The sequence below is a fragment of the Pygocentrus nattereri genome, chromosome 1 (assembly GCF_015220715.1).
Source record: "Pygocentrus nattereri isolate fPygNat1 chromosome 1, fPygNat1.pri, whole genome shotgun sequence".
Classification (NCBI taxonomy): Eukaryota; Metazoa; Chordata; class Actinopteri; order Characiformes; family Serrasalmidae; genus Pygocentrus; species Pygocentrus nattereri.
The window spans coordinates 9,530,005-9,545,869 of record NC_051211.1 but is presented as its reverse complement, the minus strand read 5'-3'; the positions used below and the strand labels follow the sequence as shown (position 1 = coordinate 9,545,869).

General features: G+C 38.6%; 1 long non-coding RNA gene across 1 annotated transcript; it reads right to left on the bottom strand.

Moving 5' to 3' along the window:
• Positions 1–3,974: 3,974 nt before the first annotated feature.
• On the bottom strand, positions 3,975–6,524 carry LOC119264266. The gene is made up of 3 exons (XR_005130924.1): positions 6,460–6,524; positions 6,220–6,372; positions 3,975–4,052 (listed from the first exon to the last, which is right to left on the bottom strand). It is a non-coding gene; the product is annotated as an uncharacterized LOC119264266 (long non-coding RNA).
• Positions 6,525–15,865: the final 9,341 nt, after the last annotated feature.

Here is a 15,865-nt window from a genome sequence, read left to right as displayed (position 1 = left end):
AAGTTTTTGGTATTTATTAATTTTGTGCAGTCCTGTGTTGCTGATGGTGTTTTTTTATGAGCTACAGATTTAAGATCATTAGCGAATGATTTTGAGAACCACGGCCCAAATGACTACCTTCTATTTCATCTGGAAAGATTACTGGATGGTTTAGTTCAGCTCAGTGCTGATATGGATGTGAACCCTCACCTAACTGTGTTATATTGTCTTCAATATTATTACACGTGAACATGTTAATATAACTGTATAGCTCAATCAAATATTCTAAACTGTGTTTGTGGACACTTTCACAGTGCTCAAAGCAAGTCAATTTGCATAGTTATTGATCACACATACAGTGTATATTAAAGTATTCCAAAGTCAAAACCTCCTAGTTTTTGGTTTTATTGTGCAAAAGCATACGAAATTCCTGTGCTGTATACCTAAATGTGCCAGAATCTAACTGTTGCGCTGTTTAAGGTGGAACAGAAAATTTGTTAGTACCAGAATCTATCTACTGCAAATGTAATTTGAAATATCGGCCTCAAAAAAAATGGTATCAATGCCCATCATCCGTTTATGGCCGACAGAGGGGCTTGAGGATTTGGCTGCTTAGCTACATGCAAGATAAAATTTTTATTCAAATGGCTGAACCTTTCTTCTGAAAGCCTGTTTTACCCCAACTCTGCCATGGCTGATGATGACATTTTTTTGCAGGTCGTCTTCTTTGGATACACCTGTATCAAGCTTAAAAGTAATGACAAAGGAGTAGTAATTATAGATATACGTAGTATCTCCCCAATTGTTGTGTGTCTTCATCAATTGCTGCCAGGTAAAAAAGTTTTTTGCAATGTTTGTGCATCAGGCACTTTGCCGAACACAGCTGTAAAAATGTACAAAAAAAGAAGTGACCCTGGTCATTTACAATGTAGGAGATCTGAATAGAAGCATTTCCTGTTGAGAATGCCCTCCTCTCACTATTGACCTCTGGATGTCTAGACACCCATCAGTTGTGCCAATGATGTCCCGAATGCTGCAGAGACATATAAACCTAGTGAGTCTCATTACATTCAGTTAGCCATTTAATCTGCACTTTTGCCAGGGCAACATTATAAGTCTGTACTAGCTCAGAAGAAACTGGCCTCATGTAACATTCCAAGATGTTTGCCTTTACACTGACAACAAGGTGTTGATGGGTCAAAGGGAGTGGTGCTTTACTCAAGTTCTCAACTTCTCTTTCCTCTGCTAATCAAGGGCCTTAACACTTGGACACAGGTGGAGTGGTCATGACATGAACAGTACAACGCACGGTAATGCTTTAATTCTTCCTCTGTCCTGTCTCAAGTGGTTTGAGATGTGTTAACTCCAGGTACGTCTGCATTTTTGATAACTCCATGGAGAATTGTGGCAAAGTTGATTAACTTGAATGGCTAAATGCCTAACATTCTGCTTCCCCTTGTAACCAGGAGGAAACGTCTTATATGAGTGGTACCGGAATAGTGTGCATAACTACTAATATGCTCAGAAAGGAGTTTGACAAGTAGATGTTGGACATGATGAACAGGAAAGCTCAGCTTTGCCCTGATCTTGGCCTGGCCCAAGGGCCTGTAAGATTGTGAAAAATGTCTAAAAGGAGTTTTGCCAGTTTATTGGATGAAACCACTGGACAGAACAATTTTATGATAATGAAGGAAAAATATAAAAAATAGAAATCAAGACAAAAAGCATGCTAAATATGAAAAATTTAACAAAGGTTAAAGAGAATAAATGAAATTGGCTTGAGACCATTAAAGCGCCTATCTCTCCAGTAAAATTGAGTGTGCACTCTGCTGCGCTCCTTCTCCCCTATAGGCCAAAACAATGAGTTCATCCTTATCCCTCAAGTCTCAACTATCCATTATCAAGGCTTACAAAGAACAAGCGACAAAATTAACTGCACACTCCAAGCTTTACTCCCTTTAGAAAACATATATACACATAAGAATACATTGTAATACATACAGATGAACCCAAGACTGTCCACCCATGATGGGGAGCACATGAACTTCATATTACCTAAAACTAAAGATGAAATGTGGTCAACTGAGGTGAAAGGTGTACCTGTGTATGTGAGTATGTCTGCGTGTGGTATGTATGTGTGTGATGTGCAGACTTCGTGGAGCCTAACTTGTACGTGACATTCCCCTGTTCACTTGATAGAGCGACCATGGCCATCTGCTTTGACCTAGATTGGTTCGGCCAGAGACACTGTAAAGATAAACTCAAGGCACAGAAAACATCTAATCTAACTAATAATTTTTATTAATAACTGGCACACTAAGATTCATGCATATATGAACTTTAATAACACTCCTGTAATGATTATATTTCTGATTCTTTAATACCATTAAATAGCATATAGTTGGAAGGGCAAGATCCCCAGATCTCTTACAGACTCAAAGAACTTCTGCAGCTGAAGCATATGATATTTATAATGCTCAGACTCTGACTGGGGTAACAAATTATTTAATTGTTGCTAAATGCAACACTGCAAATTAATGTGCAATAAAAGAAATTTGTGAAAAAGCACTCTGTCAGACTCAATCAAGACATACAATCTAAGAAATATTCATTCTGGACAGCTGATCTGCGTTGAAGATCATTGGAGTACCAGGTTCACCCTGCACTTTCCTTTGACTATGCCAACCCAAGCATGGGGCTCAGGCTACACCTATTCATGCTGAAGTTATAAAGAGTGTCCTATTGGATGATTTAGGACAGCAAATCAGACCCACGGTCATTTACATATGCCATTCTTAAAAGCACAGTTTTTAATTGTTAGTTAACAGTTTAATGGTAAGGGATAAAAAGAAGTTGAATGATAAAGTAAATTGAATTTTGACTGTTTTGGTACATGAACCCACACCAGTGTCAAGTGGGAAAAATAATATGTAAGAAAAATTCGGGATATAAGCCTTTTAATGCACTTCCCTGCACAATCCCTGTATGGAAAAGAAATGTATATAGATTGATATTTATATGTGAAATATGTTGTTTCATTCCAGAATTTCTTCCCAATACCAAAGTATATTAAAGTAACAAAAAAAAATCTTTTAGCCATTTTCATACATTTTCAAATGTATTTGCTAAATATGTTTAAATGTCCCCGCGACCCTGAGGGAGAAGCGGCTTAGAAAATGGAGGGTTGGATGTTTAAATGTATGTATTTTCCATATGGGATGAGTCCTCCTCAGCACCTAGTGTTGCACCAAATACTTCCAATGTTAGTAGCATTGAAAGGCGCAGCTTCCTTTGCTAAAATGTCTTGCTTATTACACAAGAAAACCTGCCACTTTGGGCCCAACTTGCAACCCGTCCTTTTTAAGACTGGATATTAAGAGCACCATACACACACCCAGCGTACTCTAACCTGTTTCTTGCAGCACCTAACAAATTTTCAGTCAATGAAATGATAAACAAAATCATGTCAATCAATTAGATATGAAGAGAAGCTAAAGCTGTAATAAGCTGTAAAAAGATTATGGAAACAGCCTTGTGACTGCAAGGTCACCAGTTGAATTCCCTGAGCTGACAGGATGTGACTTAAGTGCCCTTGAGCAAGGCACCTGACCCCCAACTGCCCCAGGCGCCGTGGATTGGGCTGTCCACTGCTCTTACCAAGTGTGCTCATTGCCTCTTCGTGTGTGTGTGTGTGTGTGTTCACTAGTGTGTATGTGAGTGTTTCAATGCACAGATGGGTTAAATACAGAGGTGGAATTTTCCGTTGGGGGATTAATAAAGGGTAACATCTCTTTTTTTTCCTCTTTTTCTGCTTCTTATTATTATTAAACAGGGGATGAATGGGGGGAGGGACAAATTGGGGTACAGAGTAAATAAACAGAATTTGCTTTTATTGCTTTATATTATAATGCTGTTTACAAACAAAATAAACAGTGAATTACAGAAAAAAAAGAAAAGAAATCCTACCATTTTAATATGGTCTGCTTTAACTATCTTCTCGTCTTTGGTCGTACAGAAATAGGAGACAATAATATCATGACTCTTAGAATTACAGGTCTCTGTAGGCTTGATGACTGTAAAAAGAACAAGAGTAGAGATTCAGATTCAGCCTTTGTGCCACTGTATTGTAGCACACTGTGTTTTTGCCACAGGTTGGGTTTTCACACGCATTCATTCATGTTTTAAAAGATATAGAGCACATGTAAAACTCCTTGCAGGATGAAAATATTTATCATTATTGTGATAAATTATGTCATGTTATACAACAGTTCTAAAAAAAAAGCTGATTGGTTGAGGAACATTTTACATGTGCTGGGATTACAACACTTTTTCCCACAATATCTCTAATTTCAATAAGTACCAATAGGATGGCTTGTATGACTTATTTTCTGCTTATATAAATACAAAAACAGAAAATGGATACATGAACTAACTTCTATAAAATGATATTTGGCCTGCAGCCTGTTTGGCCAGATTCTGCAGACCTAGAGCAGGCCAACATTAAACTCAGAGCCTGATGTTGCCCCCTGGTGGGCAGCTGTGATGGCAGAAGCAAATAAACAAACTGGAATGAGCCAATTCCGCAAAAAAGATGATGCTTTTAAAATAATACATTGATATTAATCTGGCAAATACAGACTGATTAAGGTGAACCTGACATAATTAAAGTGATATCTATAACAAAAAAAGGCTACTAAAAAGGCAGAAGAAATTGCCAGTATTATAGCATCTTTAATACAATGTGAAGGCCTTCTTTGCTTTACATTTTTCTTATTTTGTAGAACTGTTGTATGAAAACAGTAGAACAGAAATGTGTAATATTAAATTGGATAGCAAGCATTGTTAGTATGAAGTATTATAGAACGAAGTGGGGAAAAAAGTGGTTAATTTGATTAGTTTATGATTATGCAGTGGCAGCGGCAGCATCTGAGGGTGAGGACTGCACAGCGTTGTACAGCAAAAAGCTCAGTTGTTCTCAGTTGTGAATTATTTCTCTCAAAAAATACCCAGAATATTGGGTACTGTAGTGAAACTATGACACTGCAAATACAGTTGTATCCAAAATTGTGTGCACCCCTGGCCAAATGACATATTTCATTGATTTTTGAAGTGAAAAGAAGTAAACACATTCTCTGAAGCAAACTATTTAAAAATTATTTTGCACAGTTGCTTATTTTATATGCATTAAACAAAAAAAATAAAATAAAATAGTGTATGTATAACACAGTATTTGTGTCATGTGCAAAAGTTTGGACACCCTACTTAGTCAGTACTTAGTAAAACCCCCTTTAGCAGATGTCATAGCTTGCCGAGCCTTTCTTTCAACTTTCTATTCTTGTTTCAGGAGTTTTCACTCTCTTTTTGCAGATTACTTATAGTTCTGCAACATTGTTGGGTGGTCTCAACATCTTCGGTTATGTTCAAGTCAGGGGGCTGTCAGGGTCATTTCAAAAGCTGCTCTTCTTGGGTCGTTCATGGTTGATTATGAGGTATGTTGTTCTTTAGTATGTAATATTGAATGCTTTGTTGGAGAAGCTTCTTTTTAGCTTCAGTCTCTTGACTGACTGTCACATTTGTGTTCTGAATCCTGATGGGTGATTCTGTTTCTTTGTTCTTATTTGAAAATAAAATATTGTAATTGTACGCATACACTAATAAATGCCTCCAAAGTTCAGTCTCAGGAGTTGGTTACATTTTAGGTTTTCAGGTCTGAAGCAAGAGTAACACTGCTCATAAATAAAATAAAAACCGTGAATTACAAAAAAAGGAAAACACAATGTTTTAAAGTCCAGTGGCCAAAGGATTTAACTAGTTTGATGGATGAAAACATAATTTCCAAAATCCTGTTTTAAATTGGCCCATTGCCATATGTTCAGTTCTCAAATATTTAAGTCTGTGTGTGTGTTCTTCTAAATTCCTCTTTGTGTTGTTGAATATTTTAGTCTTCAAGTTTCAAAGTTTTATTGGTCATATACATAGTCATACATGGTACAGCTAGCAGTGAAATGCTTGTATAACTGCCTACTCACAAGAAGGAAATAATAAGCAAAACAGGTAATAATACATAAAAGCAATGAGGTAATAAACAGCAGTCAAATAAAAGAACAATATTGTACAGAATAGAACAGATGCAGTCAAATGGCCTAAGCAGAAAGTTTGACAGACATAGCAACAGTAACTAAGATGGGTGGGGCCTGTCAGAGTTTTGCAAACAGTCAATTATGCAAAAACTTGTCTTACCATCACATGTAACACCTGGGCTTGCATTTAATTTCTTCTCTCCGTTGCCGAGAATAAATCCATCATTGCATGTGCAGAAATAGGAGCCAGGGGTATTATAACACTCAGAATTGGGGCTGCAGATTTCTGTGATCTCTACACACTCATTAATGTCTGTGAAAAGAACAAGAGCAGAGATTCACATTCAGCCTTTTCTACTGAAGCGTTTGGGCAAGAACAGGTTACTGTGGAATTAATTACCTCTGCATTCATCGTTGCTCAGTGTGAAATGAACTTTTCCTGAAGTTTCCCGGTATCCTGTTCCACACTGGCAGTAGTAGCTACCAACTATGTTGTAACAAACTGTGTTTTTACCACAGATTGCCTCTTCAAGCTCACACTCATTCTCATCTGTTTTAAAAGATACAGAGCACAAAAAACATCTTTGCATTGTGGTGGGGAATATGATGTAATATATACTGTTACCCGAGACCCTGAGGGAGAAGCAGCTTAGAAAATGTGTGTGTGTGTGTGTGTGTGTGTGTGTGTGTGTGTGTGTGTGTGTGTGTGTATATATATATATATATATATATATATATATATATATATATATATATATCCATATGTGTATATATGTGTATATGTATATGTGTGTATATATATATATATATATATATATATATATATATATATATATATATATATATATATATACGACAGTTACTTCCAGTGATAAAGCTGGTTTGTTGAAAGTGTCATTTATGACTTCTTTCGGCTGCTCCCTTTAGGGGTCGCCACAGCGGATCATGATTTCCTGTAGCAGACGCTTCCCAGACACAGAAGCACAGAGGATAAAATATTGAACAGCCATTAAACAGACAAAAACAAGAACATTTAATGTTAACTGACAGATCATCAGCTTATCAGCAGAAGCATTATTGTGAAACATCTGCATCCACACAAATTTCTGAATTGTTTCTGAATTGAGCAGGATCAGATAAAAATAACTAACTATCTTCACCCTCTTTTTTTTCTCTTACCTTGCCACAGACTGACCACTTTGTACAGTCAGCTGGAAGGAGGCTAGGCAACATCACAACTCTTACCAACAGAGTTTCAGCACGTCGCTACTTTCACTGAGAACAAACAGACCAGAATGGAGAAATGCTGGACAGTGTTTTATTGGATTACAGTGGTAGAAATTACAGATGCGTCCCTTAATGTCCTTAACATGAAGAGCCTTTTCCATGACATGCATATTTGAGGTTTTTTTCACTGACACTTTTTTGCTTTTACTTGAAAATAAAAAAAAATACAATTGTACACTAATAAGTGCATAAAGTTATGTATTATTACGGTTTCTAGGGAGTTTGAGGAAGAATTAAACTTACATTTCAAAATTTCTGAATAATTGAGTGGTTAAGATGTAAACAAAGTCATTTTCTGATGTTATCAAGTCAAAGTGTTCACAGTGGTGGTGATAGGAACCAGATGTTGGAAGCAGGTAATGCCTCTAAAATTAGCATGAAATGGTTCTAAAATGGTTGTTTTATGCTAATTTTGAGAAGGCTTTGGTCTGAAAGATATGTCATTTTAAATCCACTGTAATTTTCTGTAATGTTCTTTACAATGAACCATCTCACATCAAACCACTCTGAACGATTGTCCTTCGAAACCAATCCTGCATGTATTGTCCAATTCATCATCACATCCTCCTTTTTTGCTGTAGACTGACACTCAACTGCCTGTGGTCAATCTGTACTTCATTACTGGACTTTTTGTTATACTGAACAGACCTGCTGCATGACAGGTTATATTAACTATGTGTTTTTGCATACAATAATAACTTGTACAATGTAGATTTAAATCTGATAAATTATACAACAAATGGTGTTTCTAGATGTTTTCTTCAACGTTTTAAGGATTTCAACAGAAATATCAGTATTTCAATATTTAGTATTTGCTGTGTCTACCCTTTAGCTTTATTGCAGTTGCCATTCAGTCGTGGGCTGGAGGTTAGGGAACCAGCCCTGTGACTGGAAGGTTGCTCTTTTGATCTCAGCTGACAGTCCATGACTGAAGTACCCTTGAGCAAGGCACCTAACCCCCAATTGCTTCCCGAGCACCGTGTATAGGGCTGCCCACCGCTCCTAATTCTGAATTCAATTCATTCTTTTCAAGAGATTTGCTTGCAGTTTCTCAAAGAAAACTGCAGGAATATTTTTTCACACCTCCAAAGTTCAGTTTTACAAAGGTGGTTGTGTTGTTTCCTATTACGATCCAAGGAATCCCAAACGCAATCCCAAAAAATCAGATCCGAAGCAAGCGTGGAGCTTAATTTTCTCCTCTATCTCAAAGATGATAGCTTTAAGTATTGTTTATGTGATGGTGACAGTGTCAGGTTTATTTACCCCTTAATCAAGTAAATATTCAGAAGTTTTGAAAAAAACGCAACCCAAGCTGTTCTTAAAAGTCTCCTCACCTCTTCTAAGCCGCTTCTCCTTCTGGGTTGCGGGGGGTGCTGGAGCCTATCCCAGCGGTCATCGGATGGAAGGCAGGATACACACTGGACAAGTTGCCAGACCATCACAGGGCAGACAGACATATTCACACCTAGGGGCAATTTAACATGTCCAATTGGCCTGACCGCTTGCCTTTGGGTTGTGGAGGGAAATCCACGCAGACACGGGGAGAACATGCAAACTCCACACAGAAAGGACGCTGGTCACCTGGCCAGGAAATGGAACCCTGGCCCTACTTGCTGTGAGGCGACAGCGCTACCCACCGCACCACTGTGCCGCCCCTCTTCTGAAAACCTTTAACTGAAAACTCTGAATTGCTGCTACAGCAGGCACGCGAATGGAACTAGGTGCGTTATACTAACAGCGTTATACTAACTACTTCCCAGCATTAGTGGCATTAACTTCTACTACATACACACAAATTACATTTGGAAGGCGACTCGCCCAGAAACAGAAAATACGCACGTCTCATGGTGAGAAGAAAGAAAACAGATGCTGGATAAAGGCACCGACCACAGCTTATGCTCAGCTCAAGATTACGTCCATAAGATTAATTCAACAGAAGAGGTCTCTACTGGAGGTTAACTTCACCCCTTTTGCTGGAAAAGTCTTGGTATCTTCCAGCTGCTGCTTTGCCCATGTAGTAGAAACTCTGAATTTAACTGGACCAAATAAAAATGAAAGGTGGCCACTCCTTGACCTCTCACCCTGACCTAGCAGTCAGGCCCGTTGCAATGGGGCAAGCAAACCAAGCAATTGCTTGGGGCCCCGTGCTGGCCTGGGGCCCCCAGACAACGACAGGCTAAGAACAGCGACAAACTGTGTGAGCGCCCCCTTAAATTCTGTGACGGTCCATGAGCATGACACTGTAATCAGAATCCCCCTCAGGGGGGCCCCTCCCACCAGTTGCTGACAGCAGGCAGCCAGCCAGGTTTGAGATAGAGAATTTGAAGCTTCAGCATCATGAAGCGAAGAGGAACAAACGAAAAAACAGGACAGCGGTAAGTGGATTTGTACGCTGGATAAATTAGTCCTACGTGTACAAATGGTGTAATTTAGCAGCAGGTAGGCTGGCAACAAAATATACGGGTAATGTTTATGTTAACTAGCCGGCTACGTGGCTGGCTAGTAATGTGCGGACAGCCAGCGGGAGTTCGTTCCACCATCTGGGTAGTAATGCTAGTAATGAATTACAACAGTTCGAGCAGCAGCTTCGAACAGGTGATAATATGGCTACACACTTCTTCTTCTTTCGGCCGCTCCATTTAGGGGTCGCCACAGCGGATCATCTGCCTCCATCTTGCCCCATCCATTGCCTCCTCTACTTTCACACCAACCATCTCCATGTCCACCTTCACTACATCCATAAACCTTCTCTGAGGTCTACCTCTTCTCCTTCTACCCAGCAGCTCCATCTCCAACATTCTTTGCCCAATATATCCACTATTCCTCCTCAACACATGTCCAAACCGAACAGAAAAGAAACTAAAGGAATTGCAAAGTAGGTACTATGAAGCATGCAAAGCATCATGCTCTTTGCGAAAAATCAGCTTTTTTATTGTTATTATTCATTTTTAAAATAATTTCTGGAAATTAGGAATGGGCGATACCACTAATTTTCCATTTGGTCTGATACCAAGTAATACCAAGGCTAATATCCTGATACTGATACTTCAAAAGTATGTGATTATTGACAATGACAAATAGTACTTGTGAACAAACCCTGAAGTTTAATATAATAAACTTTCAGAAATCAGTCTTTGCTTCTTTTTTTAAAAACATAATTTATAATTCAATTCAGTGCTTAATAAAGTTCAAATTATATGTTGATCATGTTAGTTTAACTAGTATTGTACTTGTCAACTGAAAATTCAGCAAGAAGAGCTAATACTTTTTCAGTACATAGCAGACCTATTAAGGTGAATACTACATTGACCCTTGTACTTGGATGCTGCCTGCCTCTCTCAAAAGCTTTAGTTAGGCAGCTCTGCTTCACTCTGGCTCCAGCAGGGGTCTCTTTCTGTGTTACCTCACTCTAATGGTCTCTACTGTAGCTTGTCATGTTGCACTGTGTGGCTTATTTTCATGTATTTAGAAAAGTTTATGGTATTGCTACAGTATTTCACTGTCTCTCGACATTCATCATATTTGACCTCGGTGCTGTTTATTGGAGTGAAATAACTCCAAACCGCTTCTTTTTCTGTCATTACAGACTTACTACAAGCCACCTCAAACTGTACCACGAGCCCTCCGAGCTTCGAGTACAGCTCGGCTTGACCAGCCATCCTTAAGGCGCGTGGAAGACAAGCGTTGAGAATTTTCTCTGTACTGGCACCCAGATGGTAGAACGAACTCCAGCTGGCTGTCCGCACAGCAGAGTCTCTTGCTGTCTTCAAACGCAGACTGAAGACACATCTCTTTATACAGCACTTAAATTAGCATTGAATTAATATAATATATAAGTGCAGCACAATATATTTTATTGTATAGCACTAAGTATTATAGTTTACTGTATTGTATTGCATTGTACGGCACAGAGTTCTGTGTTCAACTCTGTACCTTTTCTCTGGGTATCTACAGTGACTCTGTGTTTCTAGGAGTATCTGAGCTCAGGACTGTCTTTTTCTCTAACCTATTCGTAACTAGCAAAGATACTTTCTCTAGAGAGACAAAGCACTTCTTTTAAGTCACTCTGGATAAGAGCGTCTGCTAAATGCTTTAAATGTAAATAAGTTGAGTGATACTTTTTTGATCCCACAACCGGGGAAATTCCACCTCCACATTTAACCCATCTGTGAAGTGAAACACCACAAACACACTAGTGAACACACACACTAGGGGGCAGTAAGCACACTTGCCCGGAGCGGTGGGCAGCACTATCCACGGCGCCCAGGGAGCAGTTGGGGGTTAGGTGTCTTGCTCAAGGACACCTCAGTCATGGATGTCGGCCCTGGGGATCGAACCGGCAACCTTCCGGTCACAGGGCCAGATCCCTAACCTCCAGCCCACGACTGCCCCAAATGAGTCTTAGAGCGAATTTATGACTGACTGCCTGCACTACTTTTTTCAGTGTGCCTGTGTGTGTGGGAGCAGAGGAAGAGGGTGGAAAGAAAAGTAGTTCTTGTACAAAATTTTTTAAAGCAGCACTTTGTTTGGCTTTTTATCTTCATTGAGCGATATTACACACATCCATCCTATTAAATAAATAAACAAATGACATCAATATTTCTGAGCCAGAATCGTAACCACCAAAATTGGAAGTATCGATATGTAGGTATCAATCTGCCCAGCCCTATTAGAAATATGGACAAGGTTCAAATGCCAGATTTAAAAGTCACTTCTAATGTCCCTGTAATGTTTACTGACACAATATGCCTTCTTATAGCAAGCTCTGTCGTCAGTTAAGTAACAGTGAGAACCAGATGAGAATGGTCATTACGTTATTTTGCCACAGATGAGGTTTGGTTTCTCCAGTATCTGTAGATGGTACTGGATTTTCAGAGGTGGGATAATTCCTTCTGTGTAGCTCCAGCAAAAACAGATTTAATTGAATAATTTCTACCACCTCCCTAAAGCCGCTGCTATTTCTGCCAGTAGAGCTGGAATATTACGCCGTTGCCATCATGTCCACCATGGCTCAGGACAACACCGCAACAGAACTATCCACCACTCTGATGGCACTAACATACCCTCATTCTGGACCACATCTCGCCCAATGGTTCTCTCTGTGCATCGAAGCGCTAACCTGCATAACTTGCGCCGTTTCTCTCCCACTTCTCCTGGTACCACTTTTGGGTTGCTGAACGTTCCCTGTCCAACAAATCATCTGTGCTGCAGGAGCTTATACTGAACAATTGTATTGACATACTTTTCCTAACTGAAACCTGGCAACAAGCCATTGATTTCTATGCTCTATATCAGGCAACCCCACCTAATTCCAAATATATCTGCAAATATATTCTTCTGGAAGAGGAGGTGGTCTAGCTGTGATAGTAAAGTCAACATCACAGAAATTAGGATTACATCTGCCACTTCTTTTGAGTATATATTGCTCTTAAATTACCTGGCTCTGTTATTGCACTGTTATTTTACCGTCCCCCAAAACCTAATGTTTCGTTCCTTGCCGAATTATTTGAGTTAGTCACACTTGCCTGTTAAATTTCTCCCCGCCTGCTGCTAGTTGGTGATTTAAATATCCATGTAAACTCTCAGGACTGTAAATCTGCTAAGGACTTTATTGCAATTCTTGACTGCTTCCATGTTGCACAGCATGTAGATTTTCCCACCCATTCATGCTCTTTCTAATTCACTCTCCATATTCAAATCTAACTTGAAATTTTATCTTTTCGCACTTGCCTATAACCTCTGTCATACCTTCAATGTCTGACCCTGCATTTCTTATGTAAACTGCTCTGCCTCACCATACTAATAACCTGCCCTCAGTCTGTTATGCCCCGTCACTTGACCTCCCATATACTGCCTTGTCTTTTTGTATGTATTACTGTGCTCTTGTTGTTTGTGTTAAGTGTGTACTATGTACTTTGAAATGTAAGCATCTTTGGGTCGTTGATAAAGCGTTAAATAAAAATAAAGAATTATTATTATTACTATTAAATTTAGTGCAAAACAATGCAAACAGCACACTGATAAATTGAGGCATTACTTGTCTGTTCTTGTGTGTTGACATTGCTTAACCTGTTGAGAAAAGATTGTGTATTATATTCTGTAAAACATATAATCCACTGCTGGGTCAAGCAGGCCATGCAAGAACAGTCAAACTGAAAACAAACCTTGTGCTGTTCCACTACATAAGAGGTATTATCTACTAGCATAAACTGGCCAAGCTGAGTTTTTTTTCCAGCAGTTGTGTTTTTCCCTCCAACAAGGTCACATATTTTTGTTAAATATACATGTGGTGTGCTAAAACTGTGTTTACAAGTTGTCACATGTGATTACACATTTTTTCAAAAAAAACATTCACACGTGAAGTTTCATGAGACTTTTCTGTTAAGGACTTCATTTTGTGCGTGAGTACTGTAAAGCTCTAAATGTAAATGTAAGTAGTAAAAAGCATGTTTTTGTCTCTTTGAAATGTAATTGAGTAAAAGTGTTCACTTTCAATAACGCTCAAACAAATATCTGCACACTAACTTAGCTTTGTGCAGTAATGTGCAGAAATGTTCACCTTTTGTTCTTTAAACCCAAACTGAGTAATAATGCAAAGACAGAAGTCTAAAACCATCACATCTTTAAAATATCGCATCTGAATGGCAACAACAAAACCCCAAGAGATCCCAATAATGATACAAAACATTTTCTTTGTTTACTTCATTTATTTAGTCATTTGTATATCACTGCTGTAAGAACAAAAACTTCCATTTTTCAGCTTTTGACATATGCTGAAAATGTTTGTTGCTCTTCACCTTGTTTGTAGATTACATGAAGAAAAGACCCTAACGATTCCATTGACTTACATTAAAAATAAAGTATTTTTCTTTCTCCAGTAAACTTGTCATTTTTGAGATACACAACGACATATTCAACACTGTAAACAATGACATCTTTGGAAGTCAAAACATCTTATGTCTAGACAGTATACACTCACCTGCCACTTTATTATGTACACCTGTTCAATTGCTTGTTAACACAAATAGCTAATCAGCCAATCACATGGCTGGAACTCAACTGCATTTAGGCATGTAGAGGTGGTTAAGACAACTTGCTGAAGTGCAGACGGAGCATCAGAACGGGGAAGAAAGGGGATTTAGGTGACTTTGAACGTGGCATGGTTGTTGGTGCCAGGCGGGCTGGTCTGAGTATTTCAGAAACTGTTGATCTACTGGGATTTTCATGTGCAACCATCTCTAGGGTTTACAGAGAACGGTCCGAAAAAGAGAAAATATCCAGTGAGCTCCAGTTGTGTGGACGAAATGCCTTGTTGATGTGAGAGTTCAGAGGAGAATGGGCAGACTGGTTCCAGATGATAGAAAGGCAACAGTAACTCAAATAACCAACCAAAATATCTGAGGACACCTTGTTGAAAGTATGCCACAAAGAATTAAGGCAGTTCTGAGGGCAAAATGGGGTCCAACCTTTTACTAGCAAGATGTACCTAATAAAGTGGCTGGAGAGTCTATGTATATATACACACACACATTCTAAGTTGCTTCTTTCTCATTCACAGGGGGAGCTGGAGCCTTTCCCAGCAGTCATCGGGCGGAATGCAGGATACACCCTGGACAGGTCATCAGTCCATCATAGGGCAGACAGACAGACACACACATTCATTCATTCATACATTCATGCCTAGGGGCAATTTAACATGTCCAATTGGCTTGACTGCAGGACTGTGGGAGGAAACCGAAGTTAGACAGTATATTTAATATTTCTAACTATCAGATTGTTAAAAGAATATTATAAGATTATTTAACCTAATTATATACATTTTTAAGTGGTTTTAATTTTATTTTGTGAAACTGACTTGTTTCTTCTGGCAAATAATTTTACTTTAAAAAATAATTCCGATCATTATGCTTATTATAAAAGAATGCGTGAAACAAGCAAAAAGTTTTTCATAACTCTTTGAACTACCTGGGCTTCTACATGAACAGCTCCTAAAATATGACCTCATTTTCAAATAACTTTCATATCATAATAATAAACAAAGAGCTTTTTAACACAAACCAATACTAAAACACTAAACAGCTTCTGTCACTCCTAACTGAAAATTCTACATTCTTAGCAAAAGGGTTCTATATAGTACCCTTTATAGTATATAAATATATATATGGTATATATAGTATATATACCATACTATATAGTAGGGTTCTTTAGCTTGTAACAATAGTGGAACCCTTTTTGGTGCTATATAGAACCCTTTTCAAAAAGGTTCTGTATAGAACCATCTACAGCAGATTCTCCATCAACCTGAAAAACATTTTAATCATGCAAATGAATGTTCATGGTTCTTAATAGTCCCTGGACCCTGGAAAGATGTTCCCATCTACCCCAGTCATAAACCCTGATTTAGTGCACGAGTCTGGCTCAGATTACAGGTTTCCTTCATGACTTTTAAATCTGGCAGTGCTGACGCTTTTAAAATAGCGAGGCATGTCCACAAAAGCATAAAATATACCAAAACACAG